This window comes from Uranotaenia lowii, chromosome 3, assembly GCF_029784155.1.
Source record: "Uranotaenia lowii strain MFRU-FL chromosome 3, ASM2978415v1, whole genome shotgun sequence".
In the NCBI taxonomy this organism is placed as follows: Eukaryota; Metazoa; Arthropoda; class Insecta; order Diptera; family Culicidae; genus Uranotaenia; species Uranotaenia lowii.
The window spans coordinates 359,145,668-359,159,262 of NC_073693.1; positions in this window are offsets into that span (position 1 = coordinate 359,145,668).

Genomic DNA, 13,595 nt, shown 5'->3' on the forward strand with positions numbered 1-13,595 from the left:
ATATATATATAACAGTACCGTTCATAATTGTATAGAAATTGGAAGCAAGCGCACTGTCACTTCGACTTTGAACTTTCATAACTTTTTACTCTGATGATATTTTTAGATCAAATATTTTGCGTTAGATAGATAAACTATCACACTATTATATCACAAAATTTGAGCTTTCTGGAGTTTGTGTGGCCTGAGAAACAGTAATTCTACGAAAATCGGACTTTTTGGACTTTTCTCATTCAAACTGCAATATCTCTGAAACTACGCTACTTTTTTTTATTGAAATTTTGCGCAGTGATTGTTGAAATATGAAGCTACCATGTCTGAAGTTTTAGAAAAGTTCTATCGATGAGACCAAAAGTTACGCGAGGTGCAATATTTCAGGCATGAACCATGGAATGCGATTTCTATAGAATTTTGGACGATTCATGAAAACAATATCGTTTCCTCCACCAATCAGACAAAAAATGTCTGGCAAAAGCAATGAAGAAAAGAAAAAATGGAATAAATGATCCATTTGTGTTTTGAAATCAGAATCTCGCGATATTGTTGTGATTTTTCGGTTGGAGTAGATTTACTAGTTGTTAAACAGAGAATATGATTTTCCTATGGAAACATTCGTCCAAAATTCTATAGAAATCGCACTTCTAGATCCATGCCTGAAATATTGCACCTCGCGTAACTTTTGATCTCATCGATAGAACTTTTCGAAAACTGCAGACATGCTAGCTTTATATTTCAACGATCACTTTGCAAAATTTCAATAAAAAATAAAGCGTAGTTTCAGAGATATTGCAGTTTGAATGAGAAAAGTCTAAAAAGTCCGATTTTCGTAGAATTACTGTTTCTCAGACCACACAAACTCCAGAAAGCTCAAATTTTGTGATATAATAGTGTGATAGTTTATCTATCTAACGCAAAAAATTTGATCTAAAAATATCATCAGAGTAAAAAGTTATGGAAGTTCAAAGTCGAAGTGACAGTGCGCTTGCTTCCAATTTCTATACAATTATGAACGGTACTGTATATATATATATATATATATATATATATATATGTATATATATATATATATATATATATATATATATATATATATATATATATATATATATATATATATATATATATATATATATATATATATATATATATATATGTATATATATATATATATATATATATATATATTTATATATATATATATATATATATATATATATATATATATATATATATATATTATATATATATATATATATATATATATATATATATATATATATATATATATATATATATATATATATATATATATATATATATATATATATATATATATATATATATATATATATATATATATATATATATATATATATATATATATATATATATATATATATATATACAGACCCCGTTCGATTTTGGCAACATTCGATTTTGGCAACATCCGAGCAAAAACCGTTCGATTTTGGCAACATCCAAAAAATGCGTTTTTTTTTGTCACTTTTTTATTTTTTATTTTCATTTCAAATTAATCAAAATTAATGTAAAACATAATATTAGCATGAAATTTTTCAATTCGGCTTATTTATAATAGTTTTAAACTGTAAAAACACGAATTTTTTGCATGTTTTACTGCTTAAAACTAATATAATTGAGCCAAAATGAAAAATTTCATGCTAATATAAGGTTTTAGATCAATTTTGACTAATTTGAAATAAAAATTTAAAATAAAAAAGTGACAAAAAAAAATCCGTTCCATTTTGGCAACATTCGATTTTGGCAACATAAAATTTTCGGGCGTGTTGCCAAAAACGAACGGGGTCTGTATATATATATATATATATATATATATATATATATATATATATATATATATATATATATATATATATATATATATATATATATATATATATATATATATATATATATATCTATATATATAAAAATGAATTTCTGTCTGTCTGTCTGTCTGTCTGTCTGTCTGTCTGTCTGTCTGTTCCCTATAGACTCAAAAACTACTGAATCGATTTGCATGAAACTTGGCATATGAGGGTATTGGAGACCAGGGAAGGTTCCTATAATAGTTTGGGACCCCTCCCTATTCCTGGAAGGGGGGAGGGGGTCTTTCGTTTAAAAGTTATAAGTCTTCGTAACTCGAGAACTGATTAAGCAAATCATACCAAACTTGGCATGGGTGGGTACTTGGGGACGAGGAATGTTTCTAAGAATATTTGGTACCCCTCCTTTTCTCCAGTGGGGAGATAGGAAGGGGGGAGGGGGTCTACCTTACAATTTTTTACAGAACTGGAGAACTAATCAAGCTAATGGAACCAAATTTGACATGGGAGGGTAGTGGAATACGAGAAAAGGTTCTATGATTATTTCAGACCCCTCCTTCCTTTCAGTGAAGAAACAGGAAGGAAGGGGAGGGGGACCTTTTACCCTTTTTTAATGCATAAATTAAAAACTATTCGAGCAAATGAAACCAAATTGCTTGGAAGGGTATTTGGATACGATAAATAGTTCCATGAATATTTGGTACCCCTCTCTCCTTCCAGTGGGGAGATAGAAAGGGGGGAGGGGGCCTACCTTACAATTTTTTACATAATTAGAGAACTAATCAAGCTAATGAAACCAAATTTGGCATGGGAGGGTAGTGAAATACGAGAAATAGTTCTATAATTATTTCAGACCCCTCCCTTTTTCTATTGGAGATACAGGAAAGAGGGGGGGGCTTTAACCCCTTATTTATTGCATAACTTAAAAACTATTCAAGCAAATTAAACCTTATTTGGCTTGGAAGGATATTCGGGTACGATAAGTAGTTCTATGAATATTTCGTACCCCTCTCTCCTACCAGTGAAGAGAAAGAAGGGGGGGAGGAAGAGGGATCCTTTACAATTTTAAGCATAACTGGAAAAATAAACGAGCGAATGGAACAAAATTTGGCGTGGGAAGGTATTTCATTACGAGAAATGATTCAATGACGTTTTGAGAACCCTCCCTTCTTCAAGTCGGAAAATCTTAAGGGAGGAGTGTGCTCACATACAATTTTTTACATCACTCGGGAACTTACCCAGAAAATGGAACGAAATTTGGGTCAGGATGGTATTTGGGCACCAGGAATGTTTCTGTGAATATTTGGTACTACTGCCTACTTCCAGTTGCGTGATAGGAAGGAGAGAGGGGGGCTCCTTTACAATTTTTCGTATAACTCAAGAACCAATCGAGCAAATGGAAGCCATTTTTTCTTGGAAAAGTATTTGGATACGTAACATAGTTATTTGCTTATTTGAGACTTTTTTCTCCTGCAATTAGGGATACAAATAGGGAAGACGGGAGGTCACATACCATTATTTTGCATAAACCAAGAACTTATATAACAAATGGAATCAAATATGATATGGGATCAATCACACAATCGAGCAAATGGAACAGAATTGGGCATGGGAGTGTATTTGAATATACGGAATGTGTGATCTTGACTTCCTCCTACCAGGTAGGGGGTAGGTAGGAAGAGGGGCTCCGATACAAATTTTATAGCATAACTTAACAACTAATAACGTAAACGAAATAAAATTTGCAGGAGAGGGTATTCAAGCACAAGAAATGTGTTTACGGTGGTTCAGCACCCCTTCCTCCATTCAGTGGAACGATAAAAAGTGGGAAGAAGGTCACTCATACAATTTTTTTAAATATTTTTATAATTTATCGAGAAAATGGAACAAAAAATTATGAAGGGAGAGATATAAAGTGAGGAGAGGGTAAACCATTTTTTGAATAACTCAAAAAATTATCCGAAATGGAGCCATATATGACATGCGATCGTATTTGTATACAAGAAGTGTTTTTCTGATGTTAAGAGACCTGCCTTCCTTCCATTACCTAGGAAAAAGAAATGGGGGAGAAGGTCTCTCAGGTAAAATTAGTGTCCCGTGACATTATTTTGTTACAAAAAATGTTTCTAGGATAGTTTGATACCCTCTACAAATTTAAAAAGGGACAGCAGAGATTCCATATATAAAAATTTTGTTGACATAAGTTATAAATTTATGAGGCAAAGAAATCCAGAGTCATAGAAAGGAATAAAACACTGATTAAAAAAAGTTAATTAAGATTTCAAAAATTAAAAAAGTTTCATTTCATTTTGAAAAAAACATTCAAATGATTTTGAAATTGAATTAAGAATGTTGTGCAAATAAATGAAAAGTTATAAAACTTGGTTCCACAAATTTTAATAATTTTTGGAAGGTGTAGCAAAGCACACCGGGTCAGCTAGTATATATATATATATATATATATATATATATATATATATATATATATATATATATATATATATATATATATATATATATATATATATATATATATATATATATATATATATATATATATATATATATATATATATATATATCATTCGTTTCGCATCACTCACTGGAGACGGTCGAGTTTGTTTTCTCTCGCGTGTGTGGCAAAAGTTTTTTTTTATTTGCCCCTTATACCTACCGTGTAGTGCCGCTATCCGAATTATCCGGACTTATGTACCGTTACACCGGATAGCTTAGTTCAGAACGGCAGTGAAATTCTAACGCTCGTGTAGCTGGTTCGTCAAATCACCCAGCAAATTATCACCTCGGCTGAATACAATAGCCTTGGTTCAGCATCCATTCGCCATCAAACAAAGGACCACGTTGTTGGCATCAGGTTTGATAGAGTGGTCCACATTAATAGAGTGGTTCATTTTTTTTTTCCCAAAAAGTTTTTGGGTTTTTATTTTATTTTTTTTTATTTGGTTTTCTTCTTTAGCTTTCCTCTTTCGTTATTATTACTATATAAATTATAAGATTTTTTTTTTTTTTTGAAATTTATATTATATATAAATTTTCTTTTTTTAATTTAATTTTAAATTGCGGTTGCATCTCCTCCAGAGCCCATTAGTTCGGAAAGTCACCGGCTGATGGATGACGACGGCGAGACGGGCAAAGATCCCCCTTTACGGGAGGATATTTCCGAGGAAATTCTTTCCGATGAAATTGTTTCCAAAGAAACATTACAAGACCACCCGATGTACCTCACGGACACGGAAGATGACCCTTCTCATCTCCCAAAGACCCTTTTCCCACAAATGCCTTTTGTGTTTGGAAACTCCACGCTAGCATCAACCCCTCAAGCAAACTCCCCCGTTGAAAAAGATAATGAGTTGCCTCAAACTGCCCCTCGCCGTCGGGTTTACCAACCTGAATCAACGGGACCTTGGGTAGTTTACATCCGGTCCAAAACTAATGGGAAATCACCCAATGTGATTTCAATCGCCCGGGACCTTGATCGTTCTTACCCTTCCGTAATCAGCTACCAGCCGATGAGACCGCACAAGATGCGCATTGTTGTTGGTAGCCTGAAGGAAGCAAATGCCATTGCTTGTGACCCGAAGTTTACGATCGAATACCGCGTATACGTTCCCGCTCGTGACGTGGAAATCGACGGAGTGGTAACCGAAGAGGGTTTGACCGTCGATGACCTAATGGAATCCGGGGTTGGCCGATTCAAAGACCCTGGTCTCCCCACGGTCAAGGTGCTGGACGCGCGTCAGCTGAAATCAGCATCAGGCGAGGGGGAAAAGAGAACATTTTCCCTGTCGAACTCTTTTCGGGTTACCTTTTCCGGCACTGCACTTCCTGATTACGTTGCGATCGGGAAGGTTCGTCTACCTGTGAGACTTTATGTGCCTTCGGTCATGTTCTGCCAGAATTGCAAGCAGTTGGATCATACGGCCGCCTACTGTTGCAATCAGGCACGCTGCTCTAAGTGCGGGGAGAAGCATGCGGAAGCTTCGTGTGAAATACAAGCATTAAGCAAGTGTTTGTATTGCACAGGCGAGGAATCTCATGCTCTCTCGGCGTGTCCGAAGTACATATCGCGCCGGGAAAAAATCAAGACTTCTTTAAAAACCCGCTCTAAGAAATCATATAGAGACATGCTGATGAAGTCTTTGCCAATCGTCTCAGAGAACCAGTTTGGCCTTCTAAGTGAGTATGAATCCGAAGGGGAGGATCCATGTGAAGGAACATCAGCTGGGCCATTTGTTAAAAAAAATGTTTCACAGGCTCCAAAAGGAAACGCACAACTAACACACAACCCCGATCAGCTGCCAGCAAAGTTAATAAAACAAAAAATCCTCAAAGTGGAAATAGTTATTCTACCCCTCCTATTCAGAGACCTCCGGGTTTTAATCCGTCCCCGAAGGACTTCCCTCCACTTTCTGGTAAGTCAAAACCCCAGACTTCCCTTCAGAATTCAGGACCATCAGTAGCTAACAGGAATGCAACAATTCCCAGAGAAACTGCATCTGATCCATCGTCGAACAGTTTGCCCAGCTTTTCATCTGATGGTAAGATGAAATTTTCGGAAATTGTTGCGTTCATCTTGGACTTTTTCAGTGTACCAGCAGGTTGGAGGACTATGATTAATATGTTTACCTCTTTTGAGAGAAGTCTTGAAAAAGAAAGCTTGTACTATGACCCTCATCGCAGAAGCAATTTCTTTTGATGAATAACTCGTCCACTGAGGTAAGAGAAATTGTTTCTGTATTGCAATGGAACTGCAGAAGTATTTTACCAAAATTAGACTCCTTTAAAGTATTGGTACACAATTTGAATTGTGATGTGTTCGCCTTATGCGAAACTTGGCTCTCTCCAAACACTGATTTCAACTTCCATAGCCACAATATTATTCGCCAGGATCGAGATGGGCAAAGAGGAGGTGGCGTTCTTTTGGGGATCAAGAAATGCCACTCTTTCTATCGTATTCCACTACAACCATCTCCAGGTATTGAAGTCGTCAGTTGCCAAGCTAGAATTAAAGGCCAAGACCTTTGCCTAGCCTCGGTATATATTCCGCCAAATTCAAGCGTGAGCGGGAACCAATTGGCGAATATTATTTCACATCTTCCAGAACCCCGACTAGTTCTGGGAGACTTCAACTCCCATGGCGTGGGCTGGGGTAGCTCACGTGATGATGATCGTGCTAACATGATATATGAGCTGTGCGACGACTTCAACATGACTGTCTTAAACAATGGGGAAGTGACTCGAATTAATGGATCCCAATCACAGCATAGTATTTTAGACCTTTCTTTAGCTTCTTCCTCTCTGAGCTTGGATTGTACGTGGAAGGTAATCCAAGACCCTCAGGGAAGCGATCATTTGCCTATCAATATTTCTATCACCAGTGGTCGTAGTCCACCCGAAGAGATCAATATTCCTTATGACCTCACAAAGAATATAGATTGGAAAAAGTATGCATCAGGTGTCATTGAAGCCATCGACTCAACGGATGAACTGCCTCCGGAGGCAGAGTACAGTTTTATTTCCGGGACAATTGTGGACTGTGCAATCGGGGCACAGGTCAGACGGAATGAAAGCTCGACGATACAGAAACGGCCTCCCACTCCATGGTGGGATGGAGACTGCTCACGCGCGCGAGGTGAAAAATGCAAGGCGTTTATTGAGTTTCGCAGAACTGGATTGCCAGAGAAGTTCCAACGTTACTTGTCCTTGGAACGCAAGTTCATGAACTTGATCAGGGGCAAGAAACGTGGGTACTGGCGGCGATTCGTAGATGGGTTATCTCGAGAAACGTCACTGCACACGCTTTGGAGAACAGCTCGAAACATGCGAAATCATACACCTTCGAACGAAAGTGAGGAAAGCTCGAGTCGTTGGCTGACACAGTTCGCGAAAAAGGTCTGTCCAGACGCAGTACCAGCTCAGAAAAACTATCGGGATACAGAGAATAGTTCCGAAACGGAGGATCAATTCTCGATGGTCGAACTTTCACTTGCGCTCTGGTCATGTAACAATTCCGCTCCCGGACTGGACAGAATCAAATTCAACTTGTTGAAGAATCTGCCAGATACCGCTAAGAAACGCTTGTTGAATTTATTCAATAAGTGTTTAGAGATGAACATTGTGCCGCATGAATGGAGACAGGTGAAAGTTATCGCCATCCAAAAACCGGGAAAACCAGTTTCTGATTACAATTCGTATAGGCCGATCGCAATGCTCTCGTGTCTCCGGAAATTACTCGAAAAAATGATTCTCTTTCGGCTGGATAAATGGGTTGAATCAAACAATCTCTTGTCAAGTACACAATTTGGATTCCGTAGAGGAAAGGGTACGAACGACTGTCTAGCATTACTTTCATCAGACATTCAATTGGCGTTTGCCCAAAAAGAGCAGATGGGGGCAGTATTTCTGGACATCAAAGGGGCATTCGATTCGGTGTCCATAGAAGTGCTATCTAGTAATCTTAACTCTTGCGGACTTTCACCAATATTGAATAATTTTCTTTATAACCTGTTGTCTGAAAAAATCATGCATTTTAGTCATGGAGAAACCAAAGTTGAACGAATTAGTTACATGGGTCTACCCCAAGGCTCATGTTTAAGCCCCCTGCTATACAACTTTTATGTCCGAGAAATCGATGCTTGTATGGCACAAAATTGTACGCTAAGACAGCTTGCGGATGACTGTGTTGTTCATATCACAGGTAAAAAAGGCACTCAAATTAAACCTCCGTTACAAGAAACTCTAAATAATTTATCACATTGGGCCAGGAATCTAGGCATCGAGTTTTCGACTAGTAAAACCGAGTTAGTAGTTTTTTCAAGGAAGCATTCCCCTCCTCAAATAGAGCTCCTTATGATGGGTAGAACTCTAACTCAATCTCTTAGTTTTAAATATTTGGGTGTCTGGTTCGACTCTAAATGCCTCTGGGGAAAACATATTAGGTACTTGACTCAAAAATGCCAAAAGAGAATCAATTTTCTTCGAACGAATACTGGAACCTGGTGGGGTGCTCATCCACAGGACCTCATCAGGTTATACCAAACAACGATACTGTCGGTCATAGAATACGGAAGCTTTTGCTTTGGGTCCGCCGCGCAAACCCACTTGATTAAACTAGAACGAATACAGTATCGTTGTTTGCGTATTGCCATGGGTTGTATGCAGTCGACACATACGATGTGTCTCGAAGTACTGGCGGGAATAATGCCGTTGAAAAATCGGTTCTTCGATTTATCGCTACGTTTCCTAATTCGAAGTGTTACTATGAATCCTTTGGTGATAGAAAATTTGGAAAGGCTTATGAATATTAATCCGCTAGTAAAATATGTAGGGGAGAGTGGGGATACTTGATCCCCTTTTCTTATTTTCACCAAATCTTTTTAGAAAAATTTGGCAACTCGCCGTCTTTGACATTTTCTGACAGCTTGTAACTTCAAGTTTCTATTCTCCAAAAATTAGAACGATACTTGAACCCGTTGATGAACTAGAAGCATTTTCGTGGCAGTAAAAAAATTGCGATTTTTCTGAAGTTAGGGGAGACTTGATCCCCTATTGAAGGAGACTTGATCTTTTATTCGGGAAGCCCTAATCTTTGTATAAAAATTAAACAAAACCCCAAGATAGAATGTTAATTGACTATTTTAGTCATGTTTTTTCTCATTTCACAATTTATAGCAGACATAAGAAGAAAATTCTATAACTTTGTCTCAACGCTAATAACATTGCATACTTAAAGGCGCTATTTTTTATAATTAAGAGAAAATTAATTATTTTTGCTGTTTTCTTCAGACAATTGTTTGATAAATATTAGTTTTTGGATAAATATTAGTAATTTCGATACCAGCAATCATAACGATCAATTCAGAAGAAGAATATGCCGTTTGGAAGGGGGATCAACTGTACCCAACTCTAGGGGATCAATTGTACCCATAATTAACATTTTAGAAAACTTTTTCTGAAAAAAGTTGAGAGTTTTCCATTGCTTTGAAAATATGGCATTATGAGGTTCATTTTACGCTCGAACGATTGATACATTGGAACAAATATTTTTTTCATAATTTTCCCATGTAAGGAACATTTTAAAGTGATGAAAAAAGATCTTCCAGTTTCATTTTGTGAAATTTTTCAAACAAAGTTCAATTACTCAAACAATTATTTTGCTTAAAATTTTTAAACTACAAGCATTGTTATTTTGCTCATTTTGGCACATTTTTCTAGAACATTTGATCTTTGTAAGACATTCCAGTTTCGAGGTATAGCTAAGGAATCAAGTATCCCCAGGGATCAAGTATCCTCATTCTCCCCTAAACAATTATGAAACTTTTAGTCAATTAGAAATAAATCCTTCTTTATTAAATTCGGACACGAGTCACTTTTACCCGATTAGCAGTTCCTTGATAAGATTCGATCTGTCCATGACCGCTGACATCCGTGGAATACCAGATCACGTCCGACCCCACGTCATTCCTTCAATCTTTGCATCAAAAGTACGTGAAATTGACCCTACAAAAATGTTCTTTACTGATGGTTCTAGAATCGACGGCGCGACTGGTTTCGCAGTGTACAATGAGCGCTTTGAAGCTTCGTTCAAGCTTCGAGAGCCATGCTCCGTTTACGTTGCTGAATTAGCCGCAATTTATTGTAGCTTGGAACACATTCGCACACTGCCCGTAGACCACTATTTCATCTATTCGGATAGTCTCAGCACCGTTGAGGCGATTCGATCGATGAAACTGATGAAGCGCTCTTCCCATTTTTTGCTGGAAATTTCAGGGATATTGGGCGCTTTGATCGAAAATTCGTACAGGATTACCTTAGCTTGGATCCCGTCTCATTGTCTTATTCAAGGCAATGAGAATGCGGACTCATTGGCTAAGGTGGGCGCGTTACAAGGTGAAATTTTTGAGAGGATAATAACTTACAATGAATATTTTTCAATACCTCGCACTTTAGCGATTAACGCTTGGCAGTCTAGCTGGGATAATGGCACAAAGGGACGTTGGTTCCATACGATTATCCCTAAGGTTCCGACGAAGGCATGGTTTAAGCATTTTAACATGAGTCGCGATTTCATTCGCGTGGTTTCTCGGCTCATGTCAAATCACTGCCGGCTTGACGCGCATTTGTTTCGTATACAACTAGTTACAGGCAATGTTTGTGTTTGTGGGGATGGCTACCACGACATTGATCATGTTGTGTGGACGTGTGAACGGTTTGATCGATCGAGGGCTTGGCTACTGGATACCCTTAGGGCCCGAAGTAAACTACCTGGGGTTCCAATTCGAGACATCTTGGCAAACTTAGATCTTGAATATTTGTACCCTATATACAAATATCTTAAAATGTCTGACTTGGTCGTTTAGTCCTCTTCCTCTCTGTCTTTACTCTATCTAATGCTCTTTTCGTCTATTCATTAGAACAACCTCTCGTCCGACCGGTTCGATAACACCGGAATGAAGGCTGGCCAGGAACACAATACCTGCGGTAGCTTACGAAACCACGCTACAGGAAGCCACCACCGACCAAAGACGGAAATCTGTTCTCGAGAGTGACCCTACACAATCCTCTTTCCCTCCCTCTTAGTTAATCAATTAACAGTTGAGTAGCCGCGACGATTACGGCCCCCCTCTTACTAACACCACATAAAAGTGAAAGTGAATACTCGGCAAAAAAAAAACTTTATGAGTTAAATGCCTTAATAAAGCTACCTGTAAATAAAAAAAAAAAAATATATATATATATATATATATATATATATATATATATATATATATATATATATATATATATATATATATATATATATATATATATATATATATATATATATTTATATATATATTTATTTATATATTTATATATATTTATATATATATATATATATATATATATATATATATATATATATAAGTTAAACGTTTCGGGATCGCGGATACGTTTTTAAAAAATAACAACCGAACAATTTGAAGTTAAACTAAAGACTGATTTTATTTTCTATCGTAAACCTAAGCTAAACTCCCTATCGAGGCGGCGGCGCACGATTGTGCTTATCCGGCAGTTCCCAGGTGCTCGTTCGATGCTTGTCCGTTCCTGTCCGTTCTTGGTTGTTTCTCAGGTAGGCCAGGTAACCTGAGCGTTTCTATCCGGTGCACGTTCTAGGACGATCGGACGATGTTCGATCGGACTTTGATGCGGAATGTGCTGACGCTAGGTCTGCAACTACGGCGTGTGTATTTCTCCTGTTGTTGTTGACTATGTTCGATTTGACTTTGGAGTAGGACAATGTGTTGATGCAATTTTGGCGTATGTTGTTCCATGCGGTTGGGTTCCACGGTTTTGGATAGAACCGGGTTGCGTTGTTAACTGCTCTCCCCCTATGAAAAGATTCGTCCCGAATCTGTTGATTGCTATCTCTTTTTCGAAAGATGCATCTTGAATCTTTGTTTGATTTAGCTGGATGGTTGCTAATTTTCTTAATCGGAGGTTCATCTCAAATCATTGTTGCGTGTAATGAAGCTTGCTATTCCGTCTAATTTTCTGATGATTCCGTTGATGTTTTCGCTTGTGTAACCAATGCTAAAGATGACAATCGGGTTGTTTCTCGAGGTGAATCTCAGTGTAAATTGTGGATGTTGAGGCTAGTTGGTTTTCTGTGGAGAAAGAAGATGTTTTGTTTGGGGAATTATTTTGAACTTTTACCTTCTCCGGGAAGATGTTGTTTTTCCTCTTGTTCCAGATTATCAGTCCAACAATTGGGATCGCCAGTAAGGTAAGGAATCCTGTAGTAGTGTGTTGTAGCTGGGTGTGCTCCTTCCTCAATGACTCGATGTGGTTTTGGTTTTCGATGTGAAGCGAGGCCATTCTTTCCAGGTCTGGTTGGTCCAGGATCGATGTTGTTTTGAAATCCACTCCAATGGTCGGAACAATTTTGACTTCATGATTGGATGTCGTTTTTTCGTCTTCATATTTGGCTCCGTTTATGATCAGGGAACAATTTGGGTAATTTATCAGTATCGTTCCTGTTACCATCCGATTTTTGATGTTGCAGTTTGAGTGTAATTGTACAGGTTTTATCGCATTTTTTATCAGCAGGGTGTGGCTGTCGATAATTTTGATGTCCATGAGGGCTCGATGATTGATGTATGTGCAGGATGCGTCGTCTCCGTGAAGTACGTTGTGGATACAACCGTCGCCTGTTATGTTAGTAAGCTCCTGTCTATTACAAATTCGATATTGTTCAATAATGTTGCATTCAGTTTTTGAGGCAAATGTTAGTCCTGAATTTACAATGGCTAGATTGAATGGAGTTGATATTACTTTGTTTTCTGTAGGAATAGTTTCGTATCTGATGTATTTGAATGTTCCTTGGAGAAAAATTGGGATTTTGACTATAAATATAATTTTTGATCCTTTGTGATTCGTTTCGACGTTAATAAATTCATATATTTGATCTGGGTTGTTTATAACAATATTTTGTTCTGTAAGTCTATCTAATGCAAATTTTGTTTCGGTATTTGACAATAATGCCTTTGGGAGAATGCCTATTCTTGTTAATTGGATCGATTCGAATATGTCTTTGAGTTGATTGTTGAGAAGATCCATGTTAAGTATTAAGTCGTGAACTATTCCTTTTAATATAATATCATTTGGATTATGAAGGCTGTTAACTATGCTAGAAATTTTACGCAGAATTTGAATTTGTTGATCATTTACGTGATTAATTATTTCGTTAATTTT